The sequence below is a fragment of the Anser brachyrhynchus genome, assembly GCF_964034855.1.
Source record: "Anser brachyrhynchus genome assembly, contig: SCAFFOLD_566, whole genome shotgun sequence".
In the NCBI taxonomy this organism is placed as follows: domain Eukaryota; kingdom Metazoa; phylum Chordata; class Aves; order Anseriformes; family Anatidae; genus Anser; species Anser brachyrhynchus.
The window spans coordinates 22,092-33,860 of NW_027663891.1; the positions used below are offsets into that span (position 1 = coordinate 22,092).

The window sequence follows — 11,769 nt, forward strand, 5'->3', positions numbered from 1 at the left end:
GGAATGGGGACCCCAGAAAGGGGACGGGGACCCCGAGATGGGGACGGGGACGTGGTGCAGGGGCAGGGGGACGGGGATGGGGACCCCCAGAACAGGGATGGGGACAAGGAGCTGGTGCTGGGCACGGATCAGGGGACCCCAGTGTGGGGACAGGGCCGTGGTGTAGGGCAGGGGGACGGGGACCCCGTTTTGGGGACAGGGGACCCCATTTTAGGGATGGGGACTCAGAGCAGGCCAAGGGGACGGGAACGGGGATGAGGACCCCCGTTTTGGGGACGGGGACCCGAAGCAGGTCAAGGGGAAGGGAAGGGGGATGCGGCATTGGGATGGGGATGGGGACCCTGTTTTAGGGACAGGGGATGTGGTGCAGGGCAGGGGGATGGGGACCCCATTTTGGGGATGGGGACCCGGAGCAGGTCAAGGGGACAGGAACGGGGATGGGGACCCCCATTTTGGGGATGAGGACCTGGTGTAAGTCAAGGGGATGGGAATGGGGATGGGGACCCCAGCCCGGGGATGGGGAACCCGGAATGGGGACAGGGACCCCAGGGGAGGGACGGGAACCCCAGGAGAGGGACGGGAACCCCAGGACTGGATGGGGACCCCAGGACTGGATGGGGACCCTGGAATAGGGGACAGGGACCCCGGGATGGGGACGGGGACCCCAGGAGAGGGACGGGGACCCCAGGACTGGGAGGGGGGACCCCAGGACCAGGCTGGGTTCGTGGTGCAGGGCAGGGGAACGCATCCCCCGTTACGGGTCCAAGGACCCGGAGCCGGCAGGGCGGGCAGGGGCGCAGCTCCCGCTTTGGGGCCGGGGTCCCGAGGAATGGGGGGGGGGGGGGGTCCCGGGGTGGGGGGGGGTGGTCCCCCCAAAGGATATGGCCATTTCGGTGATCTTTTTGGCGTACTTCCTCACCACGTTGTCCTCGCTGAAGAGGAAGAGGTTGTAGAGGGCCATGGTGCGGGCGCGCTGGGCCATCGACTGCTTGTACATCCTCTGCGCCCCGGGGGGGCCACCCTGACGGGCCCCCCCGGCGCCCCGACCCCCTGCGGCACCCACATTTGTCCCGGGGGGGCCGCCTGCCCCGTAGCGGGCCGGGGCCTCGTCGCCGAAGCGAGCCATGGAGCGAGAGCCAAGGGCCGGGGGGGGGGGTGGGGGGGGGCGGGGGGGTCACGGTGGTGCCGAGGCCGGGGGGGGGGGGGACAGGGGGGCCTCACATCCCATGGGATGCCCCGGGGGGGGGGGAGGGGTCAGGCGGCGGCGGGGGGGGCGGAGGGCGCGGGGGGCATCGTCCCCCCCCCCCTGCGCGTCCCCTTCCCCGGCGAGGGAGGGGAGCTGGGGCAGCCCCCCCCCCGGAAAAAATGGAGCGCGGAGAGGTGGGGGGGCACCCCCGGGGAGGGTGGGGGGCTGGGGGGGGGCAGAGCAGGTGGGGGGGGGGAGATGCCCCAATGCAGCTGGAGGTGGGGGGGGGGCAGCACTCCCCCCGGCACCCCCCCAAAAATAAAAATAAAGGAGCCCCCGGTGGGGCGGGGGGGCCCCGAGTGTGTCCCCCCCCCCTCCCCAAAAAAAGGGGGGGGGTCCTGGGGGGGGGGGGGGAAGAGAGAGGTGGGTGCAGGGGGGGTGAGGGTGGGGGGGTGAGGAGGGGGGGGGCAGCCCCCGGGGGGGCTGAAGGGGGGGACGCGGGGGGGGGGCCGAAAATCTGCTGGGCTCAGCGGGTTCGGCGCAGCGGCGCAGCGCGGCCCCCTCCCCCCCCGCGGCGCCCGCCCCAAAAAAAAAAAAGCCCGGGGGCAGCAAAAAAAAAAAAAAAAAATGGGGACCCCCCCTGCGGGAAAGGGAAAGGAAATCGGAGGTCCTCCCCCCGCAGGAAAAAAAAAAAAAACACCAAAAAGAGAGCCCCAAAAATAGAAATCGCGCCCCCCCTCCCCCAAAAATAGAAATCGCCCCCCTCCCGGAAATAGAAACCCCCCAAAAATAGAAAGCGGCCCCGAAAAAAACGTAGAAACGGCCCAAAAGGTGAGCGACCCCCCCCCCAAAAAAATAAATTTAAATCCCCCCCCCCCGGGCTTTAGGGGCTCCGGCCGCCGGCCGCTCTCACGCCGGCATCGCGGGCCGCTGCGGCCCGGGGCTGCTGCCAAGGGCCCGGCGCTGCCGGTGCTGGTCCGGTGCTGGGCCCGGTGCTGGCCCGGTGATGCCCGGTGCTGGCCCGGTGCTGGCCCAGTGATGCCCGGTGCTGGTCCGGTGGTGCCCGGTGGTGGCCCGGTGTTGCCGGTTCTGGCCCGGTGCTGTCCCGGTGATGCCCGGTGGTGGCCAAGTGATGCCCGGTGGTGGCCAAGTGATGCCCGGTGCTGGCCCGGTGCTGGCCCGGTGCTGGTCCGGTGATGCCCGGTGCCAGCCCGGTGATGCCCGGTGCTGGTCCGGTGCTGCCAACGCTCGCCCGGTGCTGCCGGTGCCGGCCCGGTGCTGCCAACGCTCGCCCCGTCTGCTGGCCCCGGCGGTGCCCGGTCGGTGCCCGGCGGTGCCGGCGGTGGTACCGGTGGTGCCGGCGGTGCCGGTGGTGGTGCCGGCGGCGGTGCCGGTGGAGCCTTCGGCCTCAGCCCCGCATCATCTCGGCGTGGGGCGCAGCCAAGCCCGGCGCGGTGCCGGCGGCGCAGAGCGGGGGGCCGCGGGGCCCGGCCGCCACCCCCCCATGGGGCTCCCCGGCGGCGGTGGTGGTGATGATGAAGATGATGATGATGATGGTGGTGGCGGCGGCGGGGATATGGAGGGCTTCGTTACCCTGTTCTTCCTCCTCCTCCTCCTCCTCCTCCTCCTCCTCCTCCTCCTCCTCCTCCTCCTCCTCGCGGGTTACGGCTAAAATAAGCCCGGTGCTGGGGAGGGAGGGGGAGGAGGAGGAGGAGGGGAGGGGGAGGGGGAGGAGGAGGAGGAGGAGGAGGGGGAGGAAGGTCTGATTCACCCATTCACCGATTCTTCACCGGCTCACCGGGAGCTGGGGCACGGCCGGGATCGGGCCCCGAGCGCGGGGGCCGGGGGGGTCCAGGGGGGTCAGGGGGGTCTGGGGGGGTCCGAGGGGTCCAGGGGGGTCTGGGGTGGGGGGTCTGGGGGGCATCTGGGGGGTCCGGGGGGGTCTGGGGGACTCCAGGGGGGTCCGGGGGGGGTCCGAGGGGGTCCAGAGAGGTCTGGGGGGTCCATGGGGGGGCCGTGGGGGGGCCAGGGGGGCTGGGGTACGGATCCGGGCAGGGGGTGCACGGCAGGGGGTGAGGGGGCAAGGGTGTAAAGGGCCGCGTGCAAACAGGGGCGGGGGGAGGGCGTGGGAATGTGTAAATGGTGCAAGGGTGCACAGCGCCACGTGCAAATGGGGGGGGGGGGCAGGGGTGTGCAAACCCATGGTGTAAATGGTGCCAAGGCGTGCAGGACCACGTGCAAACGGGTGCAGGACGGGCAGGGTGGTGCAAATGCACGGCGTAAAGTGTGCAAGGGCGGGCAGGACCAGGTGCAAATGGGTGCAGGACGTGCACAAGCAGGGTGTGAAGGGTGCAAATGCGCGCAGGACGTGCAGGGTGGTGCAAATGCACGGCGTAAAGTGTGCAAGGGTGCAAAGAGCCAGGCGCAGACGCGTGCGGGAGGTGCGGGGTGCGCGCAAGCACGGGCAGGATGAGTGCAAGGGCGCGCAGGACAACGTGCAAACGCATGCAGGGGGTGCAAACCCACGGTGTAAGTGTGCAAGGGCGCGCAGGACAACGTGCAAACGCGTGCAGGGGGTGCACGAGCGCGGGCAGGATGCGTGCAAGGGCGCCCGGGACACAATGGGCACGCGTGTGCACGGCCCCATGTGCCATGGCGGGGGGGGGGGGGGGGGGGGGCAAGGGTGTGCACACGTGCGTGCGAGGCTGGGCACGACCGGGCACACGCGCAGCCCCAGGCAGCCCCCACACGTGCCCCCGCCCGCCCCAGCGTCCCCGTCCCCAAAACGGCCCCAAAACGTCCCCCAAATGTGCCCCCAAACGTGCCCCAAAATGTCCCCCAAAATGTCCCCAAAATGTCCCCCAAATGTCCCCAAAACGGCCCCAAAGCGTCCCCTAAATGTCCCCCAAGCGTCCCGAAAATGTGCCCAAAGTGTGCTCCCAAAGTCCCCAAATTGTCCCCCAAATATCCCCCCAAAATGTCCCCAAAACATCCCCCAAACGTCCCCCAAAATGTGCCCCCAAACATCTCCCAAAATGTCCCCAAAACGTCCCCCAAATGTGCCCAAAAATGTGCCCCCAAACGTGCCCCAAAATGTCCCCCAAAATGTCCCCAAAACATCCCCCAAATGTGCCCCAAAATGTGCCCCCAAACGTCCCAAAAACATTCCCCAAATGTCCCCCAAACGGCCCCAAAGCGTCCCCTAAATGTCCCCCAAGCGTCCCGAAAATGTGCCCAAAATGTGCCCCCCAAGTCCCCAAATTGTCCCCCAAATATCCCCCCAAAACATCCCCAAAACGTCCCCAAAATGTCCCCCAAACGTCCCCATCTGTCCCACAGACCCCACTCTCGGGGAGACTTCGGGGTGCAGGTTTGGGGGATTTGGGGGGATTTGGGGACGGGGGAATGGGGACAGGGGATTTGGGGCTGGGGGTGTTTTGGGGTGCAGGTTTTGGGGCTGGGGGATTTGGGGACGGGGGGGATTTGGGGACAGGATTTGGGGTTGGGGGGGATTTGGGGACGGGGGATTTGGGGTTGAGGGGGATTTGGGGTTGGGGGGATTTGGGGTTGGGGGGATTTGGGGTGCGGGATTTGGGGACGGGAGTTTTGGACAGGGGGATTTGGGGATGGGGAATTTGGGGTTGGGGGGATTTGGGGTGCAGGACTTGGGGGACAGGGGTGCTTTGGGGACGGGGGATTTGGGGTTGGGGGGGTTTGGGGTTGGGAGGATTTGGGGTGCAGGATTTGGGGATGAGGAATTTGGGGTTGGGGGGATTTGGGGTGCAGACTTTGGGGATGGGATTTCGGGACAGGGGATTTGGGGACAGGGGGATTTGGGGTTGGGGGGCGATTTGGGGTTGGGGGGATTTGGGGTGCAGGATTTGGGGACAGGGGATTTGGGGATGAGGAATTCGGGGAGGGGGGGATTTGGGGTTGGGGGGATTTGGGGTGCGGGATTTGGGGACGGGGGGATTTGGGGACGGGGGGAATTGGGGTTGGGGGGTTTTGGGGTTGGGGGGATTTGGGGTGCAGGATTTGGGGACAGGGGATTTGGGGATGAGGAATTCGGGGAGGGGGGGATTTGGGGTTGGGGGGATTTGGGGTGCGGGATTTGGGGACGGGGGGATTTGGGGACGGGGGGAATTGGGGTTGGGGGGTTTTGGGGTTGGGGGGATTTGGGGTGCAGGATTTGGGGATGGGATTTGGGGATGAGGAATTTGGGGATGAGGAATTTGGGGTTGGGGGGATTTGGGGTGCGGGATTTGGGGACAGGGGGAATTTGGGGACGGGGGATTTGGGGTTGGGGGGGTTTGGGGTTGGGAGGATTTGGGGTGCAGGATTTGGGGATGAGGAATTTGGGGTTGGGGGGATTTGGGGTGCAGACTTTGGGGATGGGATTTCGGGACAGGGGATTTGGGGACAGGGGGATTTGGGGTTGGGGGGCGATTTGGGGTTGGGGGGATTTGGGGTGCAGGATTTGGGGGACGGGGTGCTTTGGGGATGGGGGATTTGGGGATGAGGAATTTGGGGATGAGGAATTTGGGGTTGGGGGGATTTGGGGTGCGGGATTTGGGGACAGGGGGAATTTGGGGACGGGGGCGTCTGGGGACAGGGGCCTGGGTACGAGCCATGCCGGCGGCAGCCCCGCGGCCCCCCCGCGCCCCAATAAGCGGGTCGCGGCCCCCCCCCCGGCCCCCCCCTGACGTCAGCCCCTTTGTCCGAGCCTTTTGTCCCGCGGCCGCCGCGGGGCTGGGGGCGGGCGGGACCCCCCCGCGGGACCCCCCCGCGCCGCTTTCACCATTTCCGCGCCTTTTTGCCCCAGAAAAGCGCAGCGCCCCGGGCTGCCGGCTGCGGCCGAGCTGCAGGAGCGGGGCGGGGGGGGGGGGGGGGGCAGAGCGGGGGGGTCCCCGGCGGGGTTGTCCCCATGGGGGGGGGGGGGGGTCGGGTGCCCCCTCCCAGCACCGGGGACCCCAAAACACCCGGCGGGGGGGCGCACGGGGGGACGGCACGAGGCGGCACGGCCCCACATGAGTGTGCACGGACCTAAATGCGTGTGCACAGCCCCATTTATGTGTGCATGGCCCCATTTATGTGTGCACAGCCCCATATGAGTGTGCACAGCCCCATTTACGTGTGCACGGCCCCATTTACATGTGCACGGCCCCACATGAGTGTGCACAGCCCCATTTGTGTGTGCACGGCCCCATTTATGTGTGCACGGCCCCATATGAGTGTGCACAGCCCCATATGAGTGTGCACAGCCCCATTTGTGTGTGTACAGCCCCATTTATGTGTGCACAGCCCCATTTACGTGTGCACAGCCCCATTTACGTGTGCACGGCCCCATATGAGTGTGCACGGCCCCATTTGTGTGTGCACAGCCCCATTTACGTGTGCACGGCCCCATATGAGTGTGCACAGCCCCATTTGTGTGTGCACAGCCCCATTTACGTGTGCACGGCCCCATATGAGTGTGCACGGCCCCATATGAGTGTGCACGGCCCCATTTGTGTGTGCACGGCCCCATTTATGTGTGCATGGCCCCATTTATGTGTGCACAGCCCCATATGAGTGTGCACAGCCCCATTTACGTGTGCACGGCCCCATTTACATGTGCACGGCCCCACATGAGTGTGCACAGCCCCATTTGTGTGTGCACGGCCCCATTTATGTGTGCACGGCCCCATATGAGTGTGCACAGCCCCATATGAGTGTGCACAGCCCCATTTGTGTGTGTACAGCCCCATTTATGTGTGCACAGCCCCATTTACGTGTGCACAGCCCCATTTACGTGTGCACGGCCCCATATGAGTGTGCACGGCCCCATTTGTGTGTGCACAGCCCCATTTACGTGTGCACGGCCCCATATGAGTGTGCACAGCCCCATTTGTGTGTGCACAGCCCCATTTACGTGTGCACGGCCCCATATGAGTGTGCACGGCCCCATATGAGTGTGCACGGCCCCATTTGTGTGTGCACGGCCCCATTTATGTGTGCATGGCCCCATTTATGTGTGCACAGCCCCATATGAGTGTGCACGGCCCCATTTGTGTGTGCACAGCCCCATTTACGTGTGCACGGCCCCATATGAGTGTGCACGGCCCCATTTGTGTGTGCACAGCCCCATTTACGTGTGCACGGCCCCATATGAGTGTGCACAGCCCCATTTGTGTGTGCACAGCCCCATTTACGTGTGCACGGCCCCATATGAGTGTGCACGGCCCCATATGAGTGTGCACGGCCCCATTTGTGTGTGCACGGCCCCATTTATGTGTGCACGGCCCCATTTACGTGTGCACGGCCCCATATGAGTGTGCACAGCCCCATTTGTGTGTGCACAGCCCCATTTACGTGTGCACGGCCCCATATGAGTGTGCACGGCCCCATATGAGTGTGCACGGCCCCATTTGTGTGTGCACGGCCCCATTTGTGTGTGCACCGCCCCATTTATGTGTGCACGGCCCCATATGAGTGTGCACAGCCCCATTTACGTGTGCCCGGCCCCATTTACGTGTGCACGGCCCCATATGAGTGTGCACAGCCCCATTTATGTGTGCACGGCCCCATATGAGTGTGCACGGCCCCATTTATGTGTGCACGGCCCCATTTATGTGTGCACGGCCCCATATGAGTGTGCACGGCCCCATTTATGTGTGCACGGCCCCATATGAGTGTGCACGGCCCCATTTATGTGTGCACGGCCCCATTTATGTGTGCACGGCCCCATATGAGTGTGCACAGCCCCATTTATGTGTGCACGGCTCCATATGAGTGTGCACAGCCCCATTTATGTGTGCACGGCCCCATATGAGTGTGCACAGCCCCATTTATGTGTGCACGGCCCCATATGAGTGTGCACAGCCCCATTTATGTGTGCACGGCCCTATATGAGTGTGCACGGCCCTAAATGCGTGTGCACGGCCCCATGGGTGTGCATGGCCCCACACACATGTGCACAGCCCCATACGTGTGTGCACGGCCCCACATGTGTGTGCACGGCCCTGAATGCGTGTTCTCAGCCCCATGTGTGTGCGCACAGCCCCACACGCATGTGCATGGCCCCAAATGTGTGTGCACGGCCCTAAGTGTGTGTGCACGGCCCCGTATGAGTGTGCACAGCCCTATGTGCGTGTGCCCAGCCCCACACGCGTGTCCCCGGCCCCACACGCGTGTGCCCAGCCCCACACACGTGTGCCCGGCCCCACACACATGTGCCCAGCCCCACACGTGTGTGCTCGGCCCCACACACATGTGCCCGGCCCCACACATGTTTCCCCAGCCCCACACGCGTGTGCCCAGCCCCACACGCGTGTCCCCAGCCCCACACGCGTGTGCCCGGCCGCCCCCGCAGCCCCAGCACCTTCCTGGCCGGCCGCCGGAGCAGCCGCGGCCCCGTGCCAGCACCACCGGCCCCCACCAAACACGGGGAACCCCCCCCCCCAAAAAAAAATCCCCCCCCCCCGCAGCCCCCAGCCGCCCCCACCGGAGGGATGGGGGTCGTGGGGGGGGGGGGGGGTCTGGGGGTCTCAGCCCCACACGCGGTGGGGCAGGATGCGGCCGGGGCTGGCGGCGTGCCCCGAGCAGACGGGGCCTCACGCTGCGCCGGCAGCCGGTGCGGGGCCGGGGGGGGGGGCAGGGGGGGGGCCGGATCCGGCCCCGGTCCCGGGATGGTGCTGGGGGGGGGGTGAGGGGGGGGGTAAATGGGGGGGCTGGGGGGGCTAGGGGTGCCCCCCAGCCCCCTGTGGCCGCATCCTGCACCGGGCATCCGCAGCGCTGGGCCTGGGGTCCCCAAGGTCCTCCATGTGTCCCCCCCCATGGCTGTGTGTCCCCCCCATGTCCCTCTGTCCCCTCAATGTCCCTCTGTCCCCCCCCATGTCCCTCTGTCCCCCCCATGTCCCTCTGTCCCCTCAATGTCCCTCTGTCCCCCCCCATGTCCCTCTGTCCCCCCCACGTCCCTCTGTCCCCCCCCATGTCCCTCTGTCCCCCCCCCAGGATCGCCCCGTCCCCAAACCTGGTTCCCGGGGCTCTTTTGCTGGGGGGGGACAGGGACCCCCGGGGACCCCCCAGGATGGGGACACGGCACCGACAGCCCCGGTCCGTCCGTGTGTCGGTTGGGGACCCAAATTTGGGGACGGGGACAAGGACAAGGATGGGGACGGGGCAGAGACGTGATTACCGGGGATGTGACATCATTACCGGAGGTGTGACCTCATTACCGGAGGTGTGACCTCATTACCAGGGGTGTGACCTCATTACAGGGGGTGTGACCTCATTACCGGGGGTGTGACCTCATTACAGGAGGTGTGACCTCATTACTGCAGTGTGACCTCATTACCGGAGGTGTGACGTCATTAGCAGAGGTGTGGCCTCATTACTGGAGGTGTGCTATCATTAGGAGGGTATGATGTCATTACCGGGGATGTGACCTCGTTACTAGAGGTGTGACGTCATTACTGGAGGTGTGATGTCATTAGGAGGGTGTGACCTCATTACCGGAGGTGTGACCTTATTACCAGGGGTGTGACCTTGTTACTGGAGGAGTGACGTCATTAGCAGAGGTGTGATGCCATTAGCAGGCTGTGACCTCATTACTGAGGGTGTGATGTCATTAGCAGGCTGTGACCTCATTACTGGGGTGTGACGTCATTACTGGGAGGTGTGATGTCATTACCGAGGCTGTGACCCCATTGCTGACAAACTTTCCATGGGCCTGGCCCCACACTGGGGTCTCACCCCCCCCCCCATTCCCCATTTTGCCCATTCTTTGACGTTCTTCCCCCAAAACCCCAGCCCATCCCCGAGGCCACGAGGCCGGGACAGCCCCGTCCTGGTGTCCCCCCCGTGCCACCGGGGGCCTGGTGGTGGCCCTGGGGCCTGCTGGTGGCACTGGGGCCTGCTGGTGGTGGGGCCCGTTGCTATGGGGCCCCGTTGCCATGGTGCCCGTCTCCATGGTTCCCGTTGCCATGGGCAGCCGTAAAGCAGCGCCGCCGCAGCGCCTGGCTGCCCCCGCGGCCCGTTGTCAGGACCGGCCGTGGGGCGCCATTGTCATGGTGCCCCGTTGCCATGGGAACCGTTGCCACGGGCAGCCGCGGGTGAGCGCTGCGGCGGCGGCGGGGGCGGTGCCGGAAGCGGGGGAGGCCCCGCCCCGTTTGGGGGCCGTGACGTCACTGGCCGCCTGGTGACGTAGCGGAAGAGGCGGGGCGCGAGGAGCGGAGCAGGAAGAGGTCGGTGGGGCGGGGGGGGAGGGGCCGGGACCAGTAAGGGCGGGGGGGGGGAACTGGGAGGGCTCCCAGTGCGGACTGGGGGGGCGCGGGGCTCGGACTGGGGGGGCTCCCAGTCCGTACTGGTGGCCGCGAGCCTCATACTGGGGGGGGGTCCTGCCCCAGTCCTTACTGGTTTGCTCCCAGTCCCGTACTGGTTTCCCCCCAGTCCCTTACTGGTGTGCCCCCGTCCCCTTACTGGTGTGCCCCCGTCCCCTTACTGGTTCCCCCCAGCCCCCTTACTGGTTCCCCCCAGCCCCTTACTGGTTCCCCCCAGCCCCTTACTGGTTTCCAGCAGCTCCTTACTGTTTCCCCCCGGCCCCTTACTGGTTTCCCCCCGGCCCCTTACTGGTATGCCCCCGGCCGCTTACTGGTGTGCCCCTAGCCCCTTACTGGTTTCCCCCCATCCCTTACTGGTGTGCCCCCGAGCCCGTTACTGGTTCCCCCCAGCCCCTTACTGGTGTGCCCCCAGCCCCTTACTGGTGTGCCCCCAGCCCCTTACTGGTTTCCCCCCATCCCTTACTGGTGTGCCCCGAGCCCCTTACTGGTGTGCCCCGAGCCCCTTACTGGTTCCCCTGAGCCTGTTACTGGTTTCCCCCCCAGCCCCTTACTGGTTTCCCCCCAGCCCCTTAGTGGTTCCCCCCCATCCCTTACTGATTTCCCCCCCATCCCTTACTGGTTTCCCCCCAGTCCCTTACAGGTGTGCCCCCCAGCCCCTTACTGGTTCCCCCCATCCCTTACTGGTTTCCAGCAGCCGCCCGTTGCCCCCCAGCTCCCCCAGTCCCGGGGGCTCCGGAGACCGGCGCCATGGTGAGTGCGGGGGGGGCCGAGCCTCCCCCTCCCCCTTCCCCTCCCCCCCCCTTCCCCTTAACCCCCCCCGGCCTTTGGGGACCCCCCTGGGACCCCCGGGACCCCCCTGGGACCCCTTGGGGACCCCCCCAGAACCCTTGGGGACCCCTCTGGGACCTTTGAGGACCCCCCCGGGACCCCCCCAGGGACTCCCCTGGGACCCTCGACGACCCCTCAGGACCCCTCGGGGACCCCCCCAAGGCCCCCCCAGGCCTTTGGGACCCCCCCGGGACCCCCAGGACCCCACCCCGGAACCCTCGGGGACACCCCTGGGACCCCCCCGGCACCCCCCCAGGGACCCCCAGGACCCTCCTGAGACCCTCGGGGACCCCCCCCTGGACCCCTCAAGGACCCCTACGGGACCCTTGGGGAGCCCCCAGGGACTCCCAGAACCCCCCAGGCCCTTGGGAACCCTACTGGGACCCCCCCGGGACTCTTGGGGACCCCCCCCGGGACCCCCAGGACCCCCTCGGG

At 66.5% G+C, this 11,769-nt stretch overlaps 1 long non-coding RNA gene across 1 annotated transcript; it reads left to right on the forward strand.

Moving 5' to 3' along the window:
• Window positions 1-9,512: 9,512 nt before the first annotated feature.
• On the forward strand, window positions 9,513-11,271 carry LOC308186695. The gene is made up of 3 exons (XR_013944193.1): window positions 9,513-9,645; window positions 9,685-10,410; window positions 11,137-11,271. It is a non-coding gene; the product is annotated as an uncharacterized lncRNA (long non-coding RNA).
• Window positions 11,272-11,769: the final 498 nt, after the last annotated feature.